The sequence below is a fragment of the Zosterops lateralis genome (assembly GCF_965231275.1).
Source record: "Zosterops lateralis genome assembly, chromosome: 2".
Taxonomy (NCBI): Eukaryota; Metazoa; Chordata; class Aves; order Passeriformes; family Zosteropidae; genus Zosterops; species Zosterops lateralis.
The window spans coordinates 27707410-27729315 of NC_139763.1; the positions used below are offsets into that span (position 1 = coordinate 27707410).

Here is a 21906-nt window from a genome sequence, read left to right on the forward strand (position 1 = left end):
CTATCCACCTCCCTCTTCTTCAATTGACTTTCCCAGCTCCAAGGAAAAGCAGCCAGGATTGATATCTGACTGATATGCAAACTCCCCAAGCCCTGCTGGTGAGCATGTCCTTCCCATTTTATGTTCAAAATCTTGGCTCATGCCATGTCCTATTTCCTCTTAGGTCTTTGTTCCATGCAACAGCATTTCAGTCAGAAATCATCACCTTCAGAATGCCCAGGTGGTCCTTCCTGCAAAACCTTCTAATCTAAAACAGGATATAAAGTATTGTCTGAGAGATCAGACTAAAGCAAAGCAGAGACAGGTAAGGTGCAGGTGAGGCAAAGCACATAGAAGTGTTTCTTTAGCAACTGCAGGAGGCTCACGCCTTCCTCTTGCTCCCTGCTTTGGCAGAGCAAAACCTCCTTACCCTTCCTGTGCCCATTCCATGCATGAATATTGCCACAGCAACTGCTGGTGGGCAACACTGAGCCACTGCACTACACCCTTGCCATGCACTTCATCCCTGGCTCCACCACCTAAGTGCCTGCTCATCCATGGGAATCCATCTTGGCATCTTCTGCCTCACTGTGTCTGGGGAGGGGAGCTCCCTTTCCAAGTCTGGCCCCAGCAGCATCATGCTGCTCCTCTCCTCATGCCACCCAGCTTCACAATGGCCACTCCTGCATCCAGGGACCAATGTGGTGGCAGCCTGGCTGTCCCGTGAGGAGCTTGGCAGAGACCATCACCCCACTGCCTTCCTCCAAGGCACCTCTTGAACTGTGCTCCACTGTGAGGAACCCCTGCCATCCCCCCCCTGCCCAGCTGCCATGAAATCTGGTCAGGCATAATGCAGGTGGCTGCAAAATTAAACAGCCTTGACATCTGACTGTATCAAGTAGCTGATTTGCCCTGCTGGTTTATTGTGAGGCTAACTGGCATTTGGCTATGGTGTGTCTTAAATTTCAAAACTCTGTGTGGGTGTGTACAGAAATAAAAAAATTAAGAAAGGAAGAAAGGAAGGGATGAAGTCAGTCAATGGCAACAGCCAGTTTCTTTTTCCTGCCACTAAATCCATGCTGGCACAATGCTGAATACTGCCAAAGGTTTCTTTTCTATTTCAGCAATCAATACTGACGTGAAAGCCTGAAGCGTTAATATGCTGAAAATCCCCCTTGCAGAAGACTCAATGATATGTTGGCAACTCAATCATTCTGCATTTGTGTTTCAGCAATGTCAAATGGCAGCAGTTAAGCAGAAACCTGCTGGCAAATTGACAAACAACAGCCATGAAGCAATTAACTGGCAAAGCTGGAGCATTCTTCATTATGTATCCTGAAGAACAAAAGCAATGGGAAAAAACCCAAACATGCTTGCTTCCAATAAATTCCCCCAGTAGAAAGCTTAGTAGAATGTGAGCTGCACCGATAGAGTAGGTCTTCAGTTTTCAAAAGTTACAGAAAATAAGCACTTTTCCAATATGCTCAAAAGCAACCCAGGCTCCAAGAGGGGTCAGAGCCTGCCAACTTCTGCATGCAGGACTTGATGGAGGAGGTCATTATTTAAAAAAAAGGTCTAATGCTCGCCCAAAGTACCATGCAGGTGCCTATTAAACAAGAAATCAAAAATAAAATAAATAGGGCAAGGCATCCAGCTACTAAACCCAGACAGAAATGCTATGATCCAACCCTTCTCTCAAACTAAATTTGTGTTTAGATCCTTGAAACCCAAGAAACCTCTTGAGACTCCAGCTACAGCTCCTCTCTACAATAGCAAAGCAGAGAGTTGTTTTTCTGCAGTGTGAAAGCCATGTTAATGCTGAAGGGTAATTTTTCTTGCCCAAGCTCTTGCCTTGTGCAGCTCTAGCAAATAATGGAAACCTCAGCCTCTGTTTCAAGGCCTTCCCTTGCACATCACACCCCAAGAGGCAGGTGTGATACGGCCTGCCCCATGGGGCAGCAGCATCACCTGACCCCTGTGTCAAGAGGATGAAAAAATAAAAGAAATGAAGAAATGTAAAAGGTGGAGGAGTATTTAACTCCTCTTTCCCTTTGCTCCATGGGTCTTGATCATCATCTGAGCTAAAGGTGAACCAGGAGAGGATAAAGCGAAACAACCTCAGAACATACTACTGGAACGGCCTCATTAAGAACACTGCTAGGGACAATATTTTTTTTTTTCCAGGCCTGTAATAAGTCACTTTAGCAAAACACACTGGCATGTTGCTTATTGCAGTCCTTCAAAATTCTCTAACATCTATCTCCATATCCCCCATATTCCAAATATATTTCTGAAGAGTCTGTTCCTCTGCATATGAATGTATATACATTTATCTCTTTCATCAAGCATTATCAAGTTTTAACAAAAAAGTAAATTAAGTTGATAAAAGAGAAAAGGAAAAGAGTAATGAAAAGTAATTAAAAGCATGCACATCTCTGTGATGAAATACAGTTAAACACAAGCTATTACTATAGAGCATAAATAATAATTAAAATACATACTGCTAATTTTTTGCTCCATTACTCAGAAGCATCACACACTACTCTGAATTTCCCAGTCTACACAAGCAAAGATTCAGTGGTGATGGTCTGGACTGAATTTACATTTACCAACTGGTAGGAAACTCCCCACAAGCAGGCTGGGTAGCACTTCAGCATATGGTTTCCTGACACCCATAAGAGCTCTGCAGAAATCCCAGCAGCTGTGCTGGAGAGGACAGGGCTTGCGTGGTGGAGCATCAATCAGCGGGACTGCTGAGGAGTAGTCGGGCTACTCCCTCTCCCTACCCTGTTACTGGGATATTGGCATCCAAAACCCCTATTAAAATCAGCTAAGAGCAATTTAAATCATGAGCCTGCTCAGATCACTTTAGGACAGAAAAGTGGAAGACAGTCTGGCACAAAAACAACCCCATTGTGGTGGCAATGACAGCCATGTCTGCCGGACTTGGCAGGGGCAGCAGGGGCTGTGCACGGCCTGCTTGCTCCTCACCATCCTGCCCGCTGCACTCACTCTCAGTTTAACACCTTTCCAGAGTAACACCTTTCACCTAAAGTAAAATACATCTCTTAGTCAGCCCTAGGAATCAAGAGAGAGCACCTGAACACGCAGTAAGCTGAAGAAACAAGGGGTTGAGGCAAACTTTAGCCTGTGCAGTCAAAAAAAAAAAATTTATACTACCACCAGATCTGTGCCCTGAAGAGTTTTCAGTGGCTTTTGTCCTCAAGAGGAACTTTCAGGGTGACAGATCATAAATCATCATCATATCACGGCAAAAACTCCTCAAAAGTGCTTTGTCTTCCGTGTAAGATGGTTTGTCTTACGTGCAGTGATTCAGAAGTACAGGTCACCTGTCCAACATATCTCAACAGTGACACTACAGCATTTGCTTTCACGGAAAGCTAATTACAGGAAAATTAATCAAAGAGAATCTAAATTTGCACAAAGAAGCAAAGACAAAATCCAGTTATATACTATTAGTCAGCTCTGCGTGACAGATCAGTAAAAACCTGAAAAATCACACTTTGCATGTACAACCATTTTGAAATCAACCTTAAGAATAAAAGTATTTAAGATGACAGTAGAAACAGCACCATGGAGACGGAAAACTGAATGTAATTGTTTATATATTCTGGAAAGTGGCATGTTTATTGATAGTGCCTTATAGGTATTAATTAATCACAATAAAAATAAAACTTCTTAACTAAAGCTTTACTGTTTTATTTGACTAAATGGTTAACTAATATTTAGGCCCTGACCGTCACTGATGGTGCTGCAGATGGCCTGCAGTCCTTGTGACACCTGACGACGCATGCAGACAACACGCTTGAGGTGTGCATGGCTCCCACCTGGAGCAGAAGGTAAAATGCTTTTCCATAACTAAAAGGTCATGGGAACGTCTCTACACATTTGCAAGAGGTAGCCTTTGTACATGGGGAGGAAGTGTCCAAAGAGATTAGGAGCCTATCTGCCATTTCCAGAAATGACTTCTCTAATTAGCATGAAGATACCAGGGGAATTGCTCAACAGATGGAGCACGAAGGCAGGCAGGTACAGCATCATTCTAGCACATCGACATTCTCTCCAATGAACAGGAAACCACAGCATTGACACCCCAGCACAAGATGGTTCATCCTCTTCAGCAATAGGCCAATGAAGCACAAACTGATCTTCTAAGAGAACAGTGTCTGCCAAGGTTATTTTGTAGTTTATCTGGCAAACAGGCACAATTTGAATTTCACCTTATAAGGTCCATATTTGTACACAGCAAGATTAAAGAATGTTTCAAAGTTTCACTTAGCAAATGCAGTTGATGCATGCAGCACAACTGAGAAAAAACCAGCAGGCTTTCCACTGCACAGCTTGTCACAAAGGTCTGTCTGGGATTCTCTGCTTCACCAATATCAGAGCTGAGTTAGTTTTACAGTCCAATGCCATTTCTCTTAGAAAGATTCACAGCTTGAATGCAAGAGTGCATCTGATCTCATAATTGCATCTAATAGCTTCATGTCCTCTGCACCTCTCACATTGCTTCAGCCCCTCACCCACTATCTATCAATATTTACACATTCAAAGATCTCTCTTTCTTAGTAACCCGTTGTTTAAGTGAAATATTTTCAAACTACATGCTCTTCTATTAAACAACATGTGATATCCAGGGTCATGGATTTCAAGCCATGAATTCACAGCTATGGCTGCCTGGAGAGTCAGTGGGTAACACCAGCCAGCTGTTTAACCATGTCAGCACAAAGTCCCTCACGTTCTGCAAAACCCAAATGCTTCCAAACCCTCTGCTCTTTAATAAGTGGTACTGTGAGCACACTGCTGGCCTGGTAGGTCAGTTTCTGGTTTCAGCTGAACCACTTTAATTCCGTTGATCTTGATGTAGTCGTGTGGATGTATAGAAAATTCCTACCTGTTAACCTAACAAGATTACTTGTAAGATAAAACTTTATCTTACAAGTAATCTTCTATGAAACAAACCTGAATGTCTGCCAGCCCCTACAGAGGAAAATATTTAGTGATGTCTTGTGCTGGCCATAGCTTTTACAAAAGCTAGGTTGTTCTAAGAATCTGTCCTTCACCTTTCAGGCAGAAAACATTCACTGGATTGTAAAGACCAGATTTGACCCTAACAATCCTGTGCAGGAATCTCAGTGAAAGGATTGGCTGCTGTGTGCAGACACAGCAAGAAGTTGGTCTACAAAACATCCCAGCCAATACCCGAGACAAGTTCTAACCCAAGCATGCAGTGTGGCTTCCTGAGAAACCATCAGACAAAATATGCCTCAGCTGACTGCCTCAGCTGACTGCCTTGCAAGGGCAAGAACCACCAAACACTTCCTGAGCTTCAGGAACTGGTGGTAAGTTAACACAGAAAAAAAAGCACAAAATAACAGAAAAAAAACCCCATTTTCCAGTGCAACTCTACTAAGCAAACTGACAGCCCTGTGCTATTTGAGCAGTTCAAAGAGGAAAGACAGCACAGTTGGCTACATTTAGCCTACGAGAGCCACCGAGGCAAATCAAATAGGAGCTCCCTTGAAGCTGCAGAGAGACACAAAACCCCCTCCTTATATTCAAGGCACTATAACATTATATATTTAAGGTTGCCTTGTGTTCTCAATTCAAAGTGTCTTCAAACCTTTAAATAAACACGAAATCTTTCATTGATTACTCCCCAGATGACACCACTTTGGTCAGAACCATGACCCAGTTTTCCCAGCCACCTGATAGAAACAGTCCTTGCTTGCTTTTTAATAAAAGAGATGGGTTAATAGTCAGTTCCCCGTGCAATTTTGAGAGCCTTAAGCTTTTCAGGCTTCTTCCCTTCCACAATGGCAGCACTTACAGCTCTGGAATTTTCCACAATTCCTTATGCTGTAGGTCACAGCAAGAAAAAAAAGAACACTTTGGGGAAAATACAAGAAGTATTGCATAAAAGCCCATAACATGAATCTCTGCTGTGACTGCTTCATTTGATCTTTCCTGGTGGAAGCTGATGAAGCACCGGATAGCTTACATTTTCCAGCAGTGTCTTTGTAACTCTGCTATTCAGCCCAATACCTCTGGTTTACTTTCCAGCCTTTCCTCATCTTTCTTTTTGGCTCCTTGCCTTGTGACTCAAGTGTTTCCTAAGCAGAAATCCTCTCCCACTTCCACCCCAGAAAGGACTTTATGGTCCAGTCCTGCTGCAACTCATCAGAGCTGGGTTTCCTCCTGACAGAGACCAGGCAGGTCACAGCTCAGAGGTCCTGCCCCAAGACCCTGCTTCTTTGGGACTTTTCTATTGCATTTTTTTTCTCTCTCAGCTGGACCACAGGGAGGGGAGAGGGGTAAAGAAGGTCTTTAAGGCCCTAAAAATGGAGTGGGCAGCTGTATTTATCACCTGGCAAAGCTCCCAGAGCTCAACAGAGGGAGCCCCACTCCGGTGAATCTTGCCAGGATTGCTACCAGTAGAGAAGAGATGTCAATATTTTTTTTTTTCCTTTCTTTTTTTTAAGATAAATAAATTCACACCAGGAAAATCTTTCTCCTCTTTTTCTCCCTCCCTTCATACAAATATTAACTTAAAAGTTAAAAACGCTTCTTCCATTATTTAAATCACCGAGAATCAAGAAAATTGGCACCTGAAACAACACAAACCATGTTGGCAAACTCAGCTCACAGGCTGCAGCACCCAAAAAAAACAATCTAGAGAAATTTTAAAATTAGTGATTTTTTAAAATTAGTCTTTCTGAGGTGATACAAGTCGGGATCATTCCTCCATACTGACACCTGCATTTACTGAGGAGCTGAGGAGCCTCTGAGGCTGTCAGAGTATTGCAAGGCCTGAAGGGTGAAACAGAGATTTTTTTTACAGGGGATTGAGCAGGGTCACTGCCAGGGTTTTCAAGGAGTATGGGGGAGGCAGTATAAGACAAAGATCATGAAGATCCTCTGATCTGGGAATGGGATGAACAAATGCTCACGCAAAGAATCTCCCTGTGATGTCAGAGTGGCCTGTAAACTAAAATGGATAAATGGGTGAAGGATGAGAAACCAGCCTTGATTTTTATTTCTGACGAAGGGAAGGATCTGAAATTCCTATTTAAACCCCAAACTTCTGCAAAAAATCACATTCAATTTACTTATGCAGCTTCTATTTTATGCTTTATGATAAATAAATGTGGTGCCTAGGAAGCACCTCTTTCTGTTGTATTTTTCACTGCATGTGACCACAGAGCAGATTCCTGTGCTATAAAACTGAAAATATATCCTCTGCTTTCCACTTGTCCAAAGTTTTCATAAGACAGCTTTAAAAAATGTACTCTAAGAGAACTTTCTGAGGTGGTATTCACAGTTTCATAAATACGGTATTACTCGAACTGTGCCTTCCCTGCACTGACAGGGGCATTTGATAAATGCACCATGGACTGCATACACAGTGGAACTAAAGAACATGTTTCCTTGGTAGCTCAGTTGTAAACTTCAATAGGTGGATAAATTCCCATGTCACTAGAGAATATTTACAACTGAACCTTATTTATCAGCAGCGTGCCCTTACCAACAGCCCACGCAAATCCTGTTACACAAAAACGGCTATGGCTCTTTTCTCATAGTTACATGAAAATCACAGAGGTTTCTTTTGTACCAGGACAGGTTTTATAGCCAGTGAGAAGAAATGGCATTAGGAGATGCTAATGTTGAAATATTCTTGGCTCAAAATGTCAGTGTGTGAGCAGCCTTCTTGTCCCTTTGCTGTTGGAGACATTCTCAAATGGGAGCCCATCTGGAGTGTCCATCCTCACATTGTCTGAAGAAATGTACATGATGACCCACTTGCCAGGAATTTAGAGAGATTATTTCCCCTCTGTTTGCTGTGATTAGCAATATGAAAATATCTGCTATCCATTAAAAATGAAAAAATTGTACTTTTTAAATCACAGAATTTCAGCCCTGTTTATCAGAAGTATCCCTGTGGTTGTTATTCTCCCTCAAAGAGGACCTTATTTTTCAGAATCCCTGCCCACTCCTTGGTGGGACTGCAGGTTCCCTGCCATCCCACACCCTGCCTCCACTTTGTTCTCATATCCAAATCCTGTGCCCTGAAATGATTCATTAGCTGCAAGTTACTGACACACGCTTTTTTTCATGCGGATGATTAGGAATTGCTTTCAGGCCTCCTCCTGCTGACAGGACAGGCTGGCACCTTCCTGCATGTCACCCAGCTGACTGCCAGGAGGGCTTTAATCAGCTCTGACTCTGACGTGTGCTGGGCACTCTGGACAGGGGTGCCCCACTGTGCTGAAGAGGTCAAAGAGCATCTTGCACTCCAGTGCTGCCAGTCCTCATCTCCTCTGGGGTGGAAAAGGCCTCTCCACTGCTGTGCTGGGCTCCCATTAGGAACAATTCAGCTTCCCCCCTGCATGGAGCAAACCTCTGTGCAGTTTGATGCTTGGAAGCAATAGCAGTTGGAGCAGACAAGGAAAACATCAAGGAAGATACAAGGCTTCGTAATGCAAATCATGCTTTTATATCACTCTCCCAAATCCCCTTTGGGGAGAGGAAAGTTGATTATCTACAGAATATGGGTCAAATTTATGCCTTAAGGATCTTTTAGTGCTTCGGCTGCTTGCTGACATAGTATGGGGCTCCTCACTGCCTTTTCAGGTTAATGCTTTCAAAGTGCTGTCCCTGGGCATCATCATCATCATCAATTTGATAATATTACTAAAAAAATTAATTTCCTGCACCCACTCCCAGGAGTTTCTCTCATGCTGAACTTAATTGATGCTTCCTCTTTCACTCTGAGGAATGATTAAAATGAATGCTGCACATGTTAGGAAGCACCTTGGATTTCAAACTCTGCATGGCTTCTAATTAAAGAGACACACACAGGATGCTTGTGCTACATTTCACTCCTTTCTAAGGCTATTATTATTACATACATTTCAGCAGTAGTCAAAAGAGTCTCCTCTACCTCATATAATAGGATCCTGATTTAGACTGGATAATCACCAGTCGTTGATCTGGGTGAAAAATGTCTTTAGGAAAGGGAAAAGAAAAGGCTTGTGCTGTAACCAGCCCTCTGGCAGAGAGATTGATATAAATGACAGAAGTGTTTGACTTTCTGGCTAACCTGGATTATACTGTATCCAATGTTAAGCACTGGCGCTAATGAAGTACAATAAATAAAAAAGAAAAAAAAAACAGCTAGAAAATCCCCATCATAATCAAGGGTGCCTTATGCTCAGAGATTTTGGAGGAAAAGGCACAGGTATGTGAGTGTCAGCACTACTCCCACACTTCCCTAACCCACCATCTCCCTCCCACTTTTCTGGTCTCTCTGTGTCTTGGTGATAAATACTTTATTCCTGGACAAAACTGCTTGACTTCAGGTACAATTTTTGAGATTTTGGTCACCTCTGCCTACCTCAGGAAATCTCAGGACCCAAGTGGCCAGAGGGGAAACAACCAGTGCTGAAATCTACCCCCAGTTAGTTAGACATCTGCATCATCAGCACCTGCATTTGACATCAACAGAGCTGCACAACACAACTAGTACCCCTGCTATATTTTTCTGTGAGAAAATATGGGGCTATAAACCTCAGAGGGGAAAATATTTCACATAGATGTGTTATTAATACAAAGTCAGCTCATAAACCCTATCTTGCCAAGCTGTGCAGTCATTTTGAAAACTGCAGCTACACCTTACTAGATGCAATGACCTTACTGCTTTCCAAGGCCAACTTCTGACTTTGCTTACATGAATGTAAATAAATCAAGCACTCCCCCACTGCCCATAATGACAGTATTCCTGATTGTCACTGTTGTGGCAGCACACTCAAGTTCTGTGGCAAATGACACCAGGGGAAATGCTATGATAGCAATCCTATACTGCATTGCGTGCATCTTTTACCACCAACTAATACTTAAATATGGGATCCATTTGCTTTTCCAACGTCTTGTGAAATGCTACAGATTATAAATAATTCAAACCAATAATAACAGGATGCCTGAGCATTTCTTTTTCAGGTTTAAGAAAGTAACTGCCTAACTTGGTGAAATAAACTGCTTTTACTGAAATCATTTTCTCTGCTGAAAAGAAAATGATTTTCAATTAGACACACTGCATATTAGCAATAGAAAAAGACTTAACAAAGTTAAAACCAAAGTAAAATGTTGGAATATACATTTTTATTACTTATTCATCTCTGTATGATTTCAAATCCCTTCAGCATAGAATTGAACCCCTGTGCCTCTACCTTGGGTTAATGCTACAATCATAGGGATATTGTATAAAACAGGCTTCTTCTCTGCCCATGTTATACAACTGAAAAGTATTTTTCTTTGAAAAGATAGATTTTAGACATAACTTTGGGAAAGGATTAGTGTATATCTCATGAAAGGAAGAAGAAACTTTGGGCCCTGAGAGGGGCAGAAGTAAGACATACAATCCTCAACACTTCCCTAGCAGCTAAGGCAGCACGCTAACTTTACCTCTCCCCTCCTTCAGCTCGCACCTCAGGCTCCCAGCCTGCCCTAACTCTTCTCACTGGGATTAGGTCCCTATTTCAGGACAGTGACTCTGGTATGGAAGCGATACATCTGTAAAACCCAGGTGAAGTATGGAGTTCAGTATTGCTTGGAAAAAAATATAAAGATACTCTGAAAAAGACTACATCTTGTATTTCCATGACATCAAAACCAATTCAGTTTTGTTTCTCTGCTCATTATGCTTAATTGTTCCACCATACTGCCTTCAAAAAGCTATTCATACTTATGTGTGTCATGTAACCTCACATCTGAAGGCCAAGGGTCTGCAAGTGCATTTTGTGAAACAGCAGCGAGTGCTCTGTGGTCAAGTCTCTGAGCTGCTGGAGGAAGCTGCAACTCTCTGGACTCTCTCAGCAGTGGGACCTAGAAGAAAGACTTTGAGAAAGAAGTTGCCAAGGGTGCACTTTTATGATATGTGAGCCCATCTTCAGGCAAATCTTTGCTGGTTAATGTGTCTGTGGGTTTAGCTCCCCGAGCTGCCTCCTCAGGCTGTGAGACGAGGACAGTGTACTGCACAAAGAACACAATGGGACTCCACATCTTATGGGGAGGCTCAGAAGGGAATCAGAACCTCCTTTTAGAGCAGCAGCCCCCAAATGGGCTCGAGAAGCTCATCACTACCTTAAACACACAGTTTCAGTATGACAGTAAGTGATAGCTCCAAGTCTGAGAAAGCTCACTGGATCTTTCACTTGAGCAGATGGGAATTACTATATGTGCTATATTTCAAAAGATGGGAATTTAATTTCCATATCATGCCAGTGCTTTCTTTTCACCACCTTATCCCCCTGCCTGCCAGAATCTCAACTAAGGAATTGTCCACATCCTCGTTTGGATATTTCTATGGATTTAGAACTTGAAAGACTATATATCTGTGCTCAGAAATTATGCATAAGTCCATTACAGCACAACAATAATTCAGCTGTAATTGCCTCGGAGTGCAGGCTGGAACAAAGCAAGTATGAGCAAATCCAGAGTCAGAGCAAGTAAGAGAAAAGTCAAGAAATAATGGACAGAGAAATAATGCTGGACTCCCACATGGCCCCTGAGTCTAGTCCTCTGCAATCAACAAGAAATGTTGCAAGAGATTTATTTCTCGGGTTCTCAGCCATTTTTTTCTACATGCTGCACTTTACCATAGACATCAAAGCAGCTTCAAATCCCTCTTGTGAACTTAACACCAAGCAGGAATGACCAGAACCTCCAACTTTCACACGGTAAATGAAGACAGGAGGAGATGGCAGAAACAATGTCGATGTCCTGCTACTGATAAAGAAGGGAGCTCAGTGAATTTTGGCAAGAAGGCTGGCTCACCATGAGATGATAAGTACCAAGAAGAATTGTAAAACATATCTCCAATGTGCCTTGTAAGCTGAGTGGAAGAGAAAGCTTCTTTCTGACCACAGATGTAAAGAATGATGCAGGCCTGAGCAGACACCTGGTATGACTCTGTGCCGCAGAGCACCCTGATCTGTGTCCTGGCTCCAGATATGGCCAACACCCAAATCCTTGCAAGAATGCCAACACAAATTAAGCTTTTTCATGCAACCTGCAAAAGTTCAGCAGCATGAGATGAAGGCAATACAAGCATGATACAGTGTGACAGTAGCTTTAAAAGCCCTTTGGGCATATCAGTGTAGCAAATACATAGTGATTCATACTTCTGGAGCACTAAATATGCCATTACTCCTGCAAGAACATGATAACTGTAAAAATCCCCAGACATATAGAAGGATTGTTCAGACAGTGAGACCCTGTAGCTACTAGATCAATGTCTTCTCACACAGGTAGGAAATGAGAAATTATGTGTTCAATAGTTCAAATACACAAATTTCTCCATAGAACAAAAAGGGGGAAAAAATCAAATCCAGTTCCAAAACATTGTACTGAGAAGCTGTCATCCCCTCAATTTGGTCTCTACTATAATGATTGCTGGCTATTTTAACACAAAAAATTGCACAAAACTTTGCAAACTTGCTGTCCCACAGGGTTATTTCAGCAGAAGTTGAAAAGTGCTGATGGCAGTGGAAAGATCCTGTAGACTGAACTCTAGAAAATAATTCATCTGCACTAATGATGTCCAGCAGAAGTGACAGAAATGCTGCTTAAGGGAGATCATGCCCATTTTACCTTTGAGTAGAAACTACATGAAAGGACAACAAAACTTTAAGATTTTCCCTTCCATGTTTGCCAGTATCGACCTTGTTCAGGCAAATTATTAGTCTGCATCTCCTCTGAACTTCCATCATTATGAGTGCACACACACCCTCAATGTCTGATGTGCATACATTATCTACATGAATTAAACCAATTTGCATTTGTACGCTGAGCAGCTGGTCTGGAATTTACTCCAGAATATTTTTTTTTTGAAGTCCAAAAACCATATATGCAGCTGGGATTGCTTATGAGTGAAAAAATGTGGTATCTTTATAGCCAACAGCATATGTATTCAGTATGCAGATCTACAAATATTGGATTCACTGCCAAAAATCATTGTTAAGCAAACTGGCTGACTCGTTGCATTTTCCTGATGAACCAGAAGGAACTCGCTGAAGAGAGGTGGAGTACTTGCAAAAATTTCAGAATCACACAATGCAGTGTGATCCAGCTAGTCCCAAATGAGCGGGTATGTCCCTGCAGCAGAGCACATTTTTGACTGGGATATGAGTCAGATATCCCAGTGTTGCTGACACTCTGGGGAAGTGTCAGCAACATTCTGATGAGCCCCTGATAGTGTTGCAAACTAACCTGTCTGGAGCAAGGTCAGGGGCCTCTGCACATAGCTGAGGTGAGTTGCAGACTCACCTAACAGCATCCACAAGTGACACTGGATGAAGATCTTGTTTTCAAATGGATTTAGTGGCCTCTTGAAGTGCAGAAGATGACACGTGCAACAACCTCTTCCTTTGCAACACTTAACCAGAACAGCTATTGCTTAGTTTGCAAAAATAAAAGTAAATAATTAAAAAAAGAAAAATCAGTCTTCATTTATGTCTCTCTTCAGAACATTAACAAACACTAAATTCCCCCCTACTACCATTTCAGATAATGGAATCTACATAATGAGAGTCATTTTTAATAACCTTCTCTGTGTTTCTACCATGGACATATTTTAACCCACTGTGTGGAGCTGACTTTGCACATATTCATTCTGCTATTTTAGCAGTAGGAGACTAGGTTAACACACCAGTCATTCACTCCTGGAGATCTGGATTCAGTTCCTGGCCTACATGACAAGTGATAATGAGTTTGGTTATTGAATCTCCAGGGGATATTTGTTCGAATTACTAAGCAACCGCATAATTTGGCAAGATGTGTTAAGTATGTGCTAAGGATAAGACCAGTGGCCAATTGCTCAAATGACTGACACAATGCAGCCTCCCTCACATCACTGCACCAAGCTCCTCCTTTGTGCAATTCTGCTGGAGGTCAGGAGAGCCGTGCAGGTTTTTCAGCCTGTCCCTTTTCCTGTCTGTACTGACACAGCCCAGTGCACAGCCTTGCAGGTGCGATCTGAACCTACAGATACACAAAGAAATGCAATCTATGTCCCTCCTATCAAACTCAGCACATAAATCAAGGTTACTTTAATCAGTTATGCATACTTTTTCAGCACTTGCTTTACCCAAGAAACAATAAAACACAATCAAAGCTAGGGGAAAAAAGGAGTATAAAAAATAATTACATAGTAGTAATTTTTATTTACCTATTGACATGGAACTCTACAGTGTTGGCATTGCTAGGGCTTTCTCTGCAAGCACAATGCTCACAAAGGTTCATTTAAACAAAAGGAGAATCGAAACTTGCATGTTCAGAAAACCCCGTAAAAAAGTATGTTGCCCATTGCAAGTACCAGTAACACCAGTAGCTATGTCACACTGGCTAAGAATTTCAGGCCTGAATTTTTTTGCAACGGGCAGGTTTGGCAAAAATAGTCGCTTACCCTAAGGCTACTTCCAGTCAACCTTCTTTTGACCCTAGTCTAGCTGACTGTGCCTCGGATTCAATAGGAGGCACAGGCAGGATTCTAGAGATGTCCTCTAGACTGGTGGCACAACCACCTGGAGAGTGCATTGGGTCTTTCATGCATTATACCTGTGGGTGAGTATATAATCACAATGATATTTTTAACAAGTCTGGCAATCTCCTTTCCTTGGGCCTCTATGTAATAGATCTGTGAGTTCTGAACACAATGTCCATCCCAGGATTTGGGAAGATAAAAGAAGGCTTGCCTTTTCTCTGCATTAGAATAGCACATGTGTGGGTGCTATGTTCCCAGAGCCTAAGCAGGCAGGATTGTCTGTGTGCTCCTGCACCCATGGATCTTGGAAACTTTTGGGCCAAACACTGTTGTGCATCAGGAGATTTAGATACTTAAGGATGAATGGTGCTCTTCATTATTTTCTGGGCTGTGGTGTCTACATCATTTAGGTAAGGGCTAGAAAGCATTCTGGATCCTTTCCTTGACATACTCCAGTGGAAATAAACCTGTTTCATGGGCCATAGCCATCTGCTACAGATTAAGGTTCAAAAGGGGTTAACACTTCCAGAAAATAGGAAATCCAGATGTCACATCATCACCCAGTTGTATGACAAAGGTCAGAATTCACTGATAGCTTTTGCAGGAATTAAGGTTCAGCACCTGGCAGATTTAAACCTGTAGAACAGAAGAAAAAAAAACAAACAACAAAAAACAACCACAGAAGGAATAACTCTGCTGCTATTCCAACAGGAACTACTCTCATCGTGGGGGTGACTGGTAGCTGAGTAAATCTGGAATGGCAGCAAATCAGGAAATTACTTGTCAGCCAATTCCAAGTCTTTTTTTGGCACACAAGCCTCCTGGGGGGGGTGGGGGGGATAGTGGCAGGAATGAGGCATTTCTGTGTGATCATTTGGGAATTTTATGAATAAAAAGATAAAGTTCATTTGCTATGAATCACATAAAACCAGAAAAATCTCCCTGCCACAACCAATAAAGCTTATGAATAAAATTTCATTGAAGAGAAGCCATGGTAGATTGTGATGTTACTCATAAACTAACACCAGTCAGCTTAAGTTCACCATGCCCTGAGACACGCAGCCAACAATTAAAGAGCTCCCATTTACATTGGAAGTAGTGTAATGGCACTGTTCCAGCTTTCAGGGAAGGTCTGGACAGTGACAACATCTGAGCTATCATGGAAGGTGGATGTGAGAATGATGTTTCATCTCTCTCATGCTGGTGAGAACACGGGCCCCCCCACGCCGCCCCCACCTTTGGGCAGTGCCTCTGAAACACCACACTAGCAGGAATCTCAAATACAGCACTGTGGGTGAGAAAGATGGTTACAGCCCACCTGATTTTCCAGCCCACCCAAGAAGACATTGAGTCGTGTCAGAAACGACAGATAAAACATTTGCTCTGATTTAGAGTGCCTGCCTTCTATTTAGGGGATGCCAGAGGCTCCCAAAGTGTGAGCAGGCAGCAAAGAGAGGATGGCAACTAATCTAGTGCTTGAATTTATTTTATATTTATTTTTCTCTCTTCTCTCATAACACTCCACCTTCCCAAGATTTCCTCTAAATCAAATCCTGCTCCAGTCTGATGCAGTTCTTCATAGTTGTATAAACCTGTCTGCTCAAATGTTCCACCTGCAGAAAAGCTGTGCCAGCTTTAACTTCATCAAACCAACCATAAATTCCACATGTGCCAGAAAGTGCTGCTGAAATGCCAAGGCAAGCCACATTTTCCAGGTCTCCTGCCGGGAGAATCAAGCACCTTTAACCCCAAATGATGAACTGTAAAAATCAAGGAAAACTACAATTGCTTTTTGATAATTGGAAGACCATTAATATAAACACCACTTTCCTCATGCATAAAACTGTTCTCCTCCCTGCCAGATTCTAAGGATAGTATCTTTTTTTTATTAGAGCATTAAGGTTCATTCACCTCCTGCTAAAAAGCCCAAAATGATAATGATGGGAGAAATGTGAATATTCATCTGAGATGGGGGACCTACTGGTCCACATTGGCCAGTAACTTCTCCTGGGCACTGCGAGTAAGGGGTCACAAATAATCCTTCGGCCATGCCAGAGCCTCAGGCAAGTGTCCCCAGAATAAGCATGTTGGTCACTACAGTGACACTTGACCAAGAACAGAGCTGGCAACTGTCTCCAAAAATAAGAGTGCCCTAAAACTCCGAGGTAGATGGGCCTTGTGATCCACTGACAATATAATGTAAACCAAAGTTAAGCCATTACTGAAAAGGCAGCTCAGAGGAAATAAGTGTCAAGAGCCACTTTACTTTTGGCACATCAGATACTGAGAAATGCAGGAATGTTAACAAAGGGCCTCTTGACTCAAAAATCTGCCTCTGTGTCATGAGCGAAACATGAGCCGTGGCAAATCCAGATAATTAGGGGCTGATCTTATTTACAGCATGATTCGGTGTAATGCTGGTGGTGTCACTAGAGCTGGGGTAACCAACACCAGCAGAGAAAGTGGCCCTATATGTTGAATGCCTGGACATCTCTGACTCCTGGAAGCTGCTGACACAGCATCTGCTGCAGGTCAGCTTTCAGCTGGTGGGATTAAGCAGTTCAGGAGCTTGGTAACAGGATATGGGCACTTCCATCCCCACTCCTGGCTGCAGTTCAGCCCAGGTTTACACTGAGCTTTGTGAAGGAATGGCTGTGCCAAGAGGGGGACACAGCTGATGTGCTGTCCTTGTACTCCCAGCAGATGTGCTTCTGCACCATGGAAATAAAGCCCAGTGCAGCTTGGTTATCTTACCAGGGAGAAACTGCTGGGAACACAGTTAAATGGTCTCATTTATCCCTCAGGATCAAGGCATACTGGTGGGACAGGCATGGGGTTCTTCTACCTAGGTGAAGATGTAGATATTATTTATGAATATTCCTTTTTCAGCATATGAAATGAAAGCTGGCATTTTCGAGCAATTCCTGAGAAACAGAAATCTTCAGAAGTATTTTGTTCTGGCAGTAAAGTAAAATTAATTTTGTTCAAACAACAGCTTATCTCTTCTAAGCTCCAGATTTCCAAGGTAAAAACCTATTTATACTGTGTCTGAACGTCAAAATAACCTGGTTAATCCAACAGAAAATCAATCCCCTAACTTTCCCTCCAAAATCAAGAAAAAATTAGCAGGAAAACACCGAACATTAGGGATCAGCAGACTGCTTTGGGTGCAGGTTGTCTCGCTGCATAAGTAGTGAGAGGTTAGTGGGTTCAGGTTCCCCCCTGAAGCTACTGAGAGCCAAGGACCAGCCAGGTCCCCACAAGTCCTCTTCCCTCTAGGGTTTCCACAGATGCTGAAGAGTGACTGTAGCCCTGCTGCTCCCATGATCCTGAGTTTGCTGTGAGAGGGAGGAGCAGCTCCCTTGCCCTGTGGGCTGTGCAGGCTCCTGTGAGGGCAGCTGTAGCCTCCCAGGGCAGCTGGCAAAGACCCTCTGCAGCTGCAGAAGCAGGACTTGCCCCAGCAGGGTGAGGTAATGACACAGTTGTGGTCTGCTGAGTTGTGTAGCTGGAACAGGAATTTCTCTGGAATCACTTGCTGCTTATAAATGTAAAAAAGTAGTGTGTTTATACAATGCTGAGACTGAAGGCTTGAGCAGTGGGACAGATAATATAATACTCCTTCTGTGGCAGTGTCATTAAATAGAACTTTACACAGAAGCCAAAGCACAGCACTACAAATCTCTCTCCCTGGCAAAATCCTCACTGCCTGCATTTTTCTGTATTGCTCATTACCACCAGGAGAATGATTTATTTTGAAATAGGAGGGAGAGGAGACACTTGGTGCTGCAGCTTTGAAGAGCTCCAGTCTTCTGTTTTGCAAAAAGTATTCCAGCAAAAATATCATTAAGGAAAAAGAGAAAGGACTGCACATTGAAAGGAGGAAAAATAAAAGATGTTGTACAATTTTGTACAATTGTGAATTCCTACATGATTCACATCCTTTCCCTGTTTCCTCAACATACATCCTTACAGTAGTGAGACATCTGCAAAGAGTCTTTCCTTGATGGAGAAATTCTCCAAGGAAGGTCAGCACAAGGTATTTATGCAAAACAAAAGCTCCCCCTGCCCTGGTGTTAATAGTGCTAGTGGGAATGACTGCTAATATGAGGCAGTAAATAACAACGGCCTATCACATGGCTAAAGGATGGAAGCACTCAATGAGATGGCAAATGTTGACATAAATTCTGAGTACATGACACATATGCAGAGGGCATGAGACAGCTGGATCCTCTGTGTCTGAGAAATGAGAAACTCTAATTAATTAAGCTGTGGTGACTCCTTGGCATAGCAGAAAATACTCTACCTTCTTGCAATGTCTTGCCTCTATTTAAATGCAGTTCCCCAAGGGGATTTTAAACACATGGGGAACCTATCAGTTCCCCAGACTCTTTTTAAAAAGGTTCAAAAGAATTATAATTCTTTGGCTGGTCCAACACAGTAATGATTTTTTTCCTCCTGAAAAAATAAATACATAACAATATTAAAACTCCTTCCTGCATTTTGTTTTAATTTATTGTGAATTCCTTCCAGAATGAGAGGAAATGGCCTCAAGTTGTGCCAAGGGAGATTTAGATTAGATATTTGGGAAAGAAGTCTTCACTGAAAGGGTGGTCAAATATTGGAATTAGCTGCCCAGGGAAACACCACACCTGGAAGTGTTCAAAAGTATATGGAGGGCCCTAGGGGAATATGTTTTAGGGTGAACATGGTAGTACTATGAAAATGGTTGGACATGAAGATCTTAGAGGTTTTCCAATCTGAACGATTCTGTCATCATCTAGTCACAAACCAGAGGTGCCTTTGATACCAAACTCCCTAAAAATGCAGTAACTCAGGGTAACCTGCTCTGGATTTCTGATAGCTACCAAATTATTCCCAATCTCTATAGTTACAGCTTCACCTTCCCTCTTATTTAAATGTCTGAGGAAGCCAAGTCTGGAAGATGATTTGAAGTGCATTGGAAATCCTGAAGATGACCAAGTTTTTGTTCTCATCTTCCACAATGTGATGGCCAATGCTCAGTTATGCAGGAGGCCTTTCCTGACCAACACCTCGTCCCAGCTGCAGAACTTTGCCTACTCCTCCCAGTAATTTCTATCATTTCTACCATTATCAGCTGCACAGGTTTCCACTGAGTTTTTCCCACTGTTACCTGTGTGATGGGCAGTTGTCACTTTGCTGCTGCCTCTTCCCTGGCTAAGCAGCCCTGGGAGGCAGCTGTGTTGGGTAAACTGGATAGTGGGGCTGTGCTGACCCATTTGTCAGGAATGAATCACTGGCTGCACAGTTCACAGTTTATTAAAGGATGCCATCATTTGATCATGTACATGTAGGGCTGCCAGTAAAATTGGATTGACAACCCATTGCCAGCTCAGTACAAGGGGAAATACCAGTGCTGACAACATGACAGCTTTCAGTCAGGCACCTGTGGGAATGGGACAATGTGACAGGGAACAGGCTATTAGAGCATGCCATGTCACAGCCCCAGAAAATCCCAGAGCAGAGCAGCTTAACTACTACAAACTTACATACTTGTCTTCTTTCATTAGATCTTGTCTAATCTCATTAAACTAACAACCTAACCAATGATAATAAACCCCTCCCTCAGCAAACACTGTGTACTCTAATTGGCATTAAGAGGAGATACCCTCTGGCCCCTCTGTGTGTCGGAAAGGTGCTGTCCTCCAGCCCTGCCTCCTTTGTGGCAGCCAGCACTGCCTATACCTGCTACTTTCAAGACCAGGCAGCTCCCACCTTCTCCAGGAGCAAAGACAGAGGGAGAGGCACTTGAGCAAACAACAGCTCTTTAGGGCTGGGAAAGGGAATTTAGGTACAATTTTCCTATGCCCTGCTAATGCTGAATGCTAATAAGGTTCTCCAGCAGAAGAGCATAGACCATGCATGTCCTGTTTGACTCTGCCTGGAGAACCGGCACTGTCAAGGATGCTCCGACAACTGGGAGAGCACTGGCCCTCTTGTACACAGTTTTTGCATTCTTTAACTATTCCACAAAATTATATTTCCACATCCAAGTGCGATAACAATTGGCAATACACAGATGATTTACTCACTCAGATTTATTCTTGTACCAGCAGCAAAAATCTGCCTCCTTGGTTTACTCCGTATAGTTCCATTTGTGGAATTATTCATTAGCACTTCATTTATAAATCAGACTTTAGAAAAATTATTGGCAGTATCTCCCACTTTCAAATTCCAAACTTTAATAAAAATAGATTTCTTTTTCAGTGTTTTGTGTACACAGTATCTAGCAATAATTTTTTAATAATGTTTGTAAAATTTGGTCATAAATCTTTACCACTGTCATTTGTTTATGTCATGGGTGTGCCATTGAGCACAAGTTTTATTTAAAAAGGAAGATACACGGAGGACAAGTCCTTTTAGTCCCCATTGTTTTCCTAAATTGTCACCCTCAGGAAGAAGGACTATTTTGCTTCATCTTTCATAACTGGTTAGACATCAGCTTTCTGACTTGCTGCAGAAAATTTGCTGCTCTTGGCTCCTTGAGGTACAGCTATAGGACTGGACCAGGTGTTGCTGGGGGCTGGTGCTGAAGAGTTAATTGGGGTTGGTGAAGTCTCCCTGGTCCTCCCTGCCAGCTCCCAGCCCACCCAGTCATGGGGTTAAGGCACCATTTGACATCTCAAGGAAGGGCAATCACTTGCTGAGATGATGTGATTTGACCACATGCCAAGCCCCCATGCTTCTTTATCCACTTAGAAACAGATTAGCACAGTGTGCATTTTGCTCAGAAACATCTGAAAAGATTAATAAATTATGAGATTGATAGTGCAAACTATTCCTCACATAAATGCTACTCTCCTCCCAGCTAGAGCCAAGTCTCATAAATCCATCAGGAGTCTCCAGATTTTCAACTTCTATAAAAACCTAAGCTCTTGGAGGCTAGTGCAGCCTTCTGGTCCTGCCCTGGTGAAGAGGAAAATCCATTGGAGGCCATATTATAGGCATGTCCATTGGCCATTTCTTCTCCACAGGGACAGGCAAAAGCCAGTGGCAAATTCCCTCCTTAATCAAATCGGGTGTTGTAAGTGTATTTTTAAAATAGAAATGTAGTTTTATAAACCAAGAAGATTTTAGCTCACATCTTCAGGGATATGAGTAGATAAAGCTTGTCTGCCTTAGTGGTGAAACACCACCAGTGATTTTCCTGTCTAAAAAGGAGAAGGCAAATTTTGCTGAAAAACAAATTATCTTGCAGTGCATGCATTAATTGTAAAAATTTATTTGGTTAGCAGAAATAGTTAAAAACCCCAGCTACTCATATTGTGCTCTAATCAAGAAAATACAATTGCCTGGGAGATAAATATTGCTGTTCACTATTTATAAGT

At 42.5% G+C, this 21906-nt stretch overlaps 1 protein-coding gene across 1 annotated transcript in view; it reads right to left on the minus strand.

Annotated features, from left to right (window-relative positions):
* Positions 1-21906, minus strand: part of SH3RF3 (SH3 domain containing ring finger 3) — a 244886-nt gene that overhangs the window by 96189 nt on the left and 126791 nt on the right. The window lies entirely within an intron of this gene.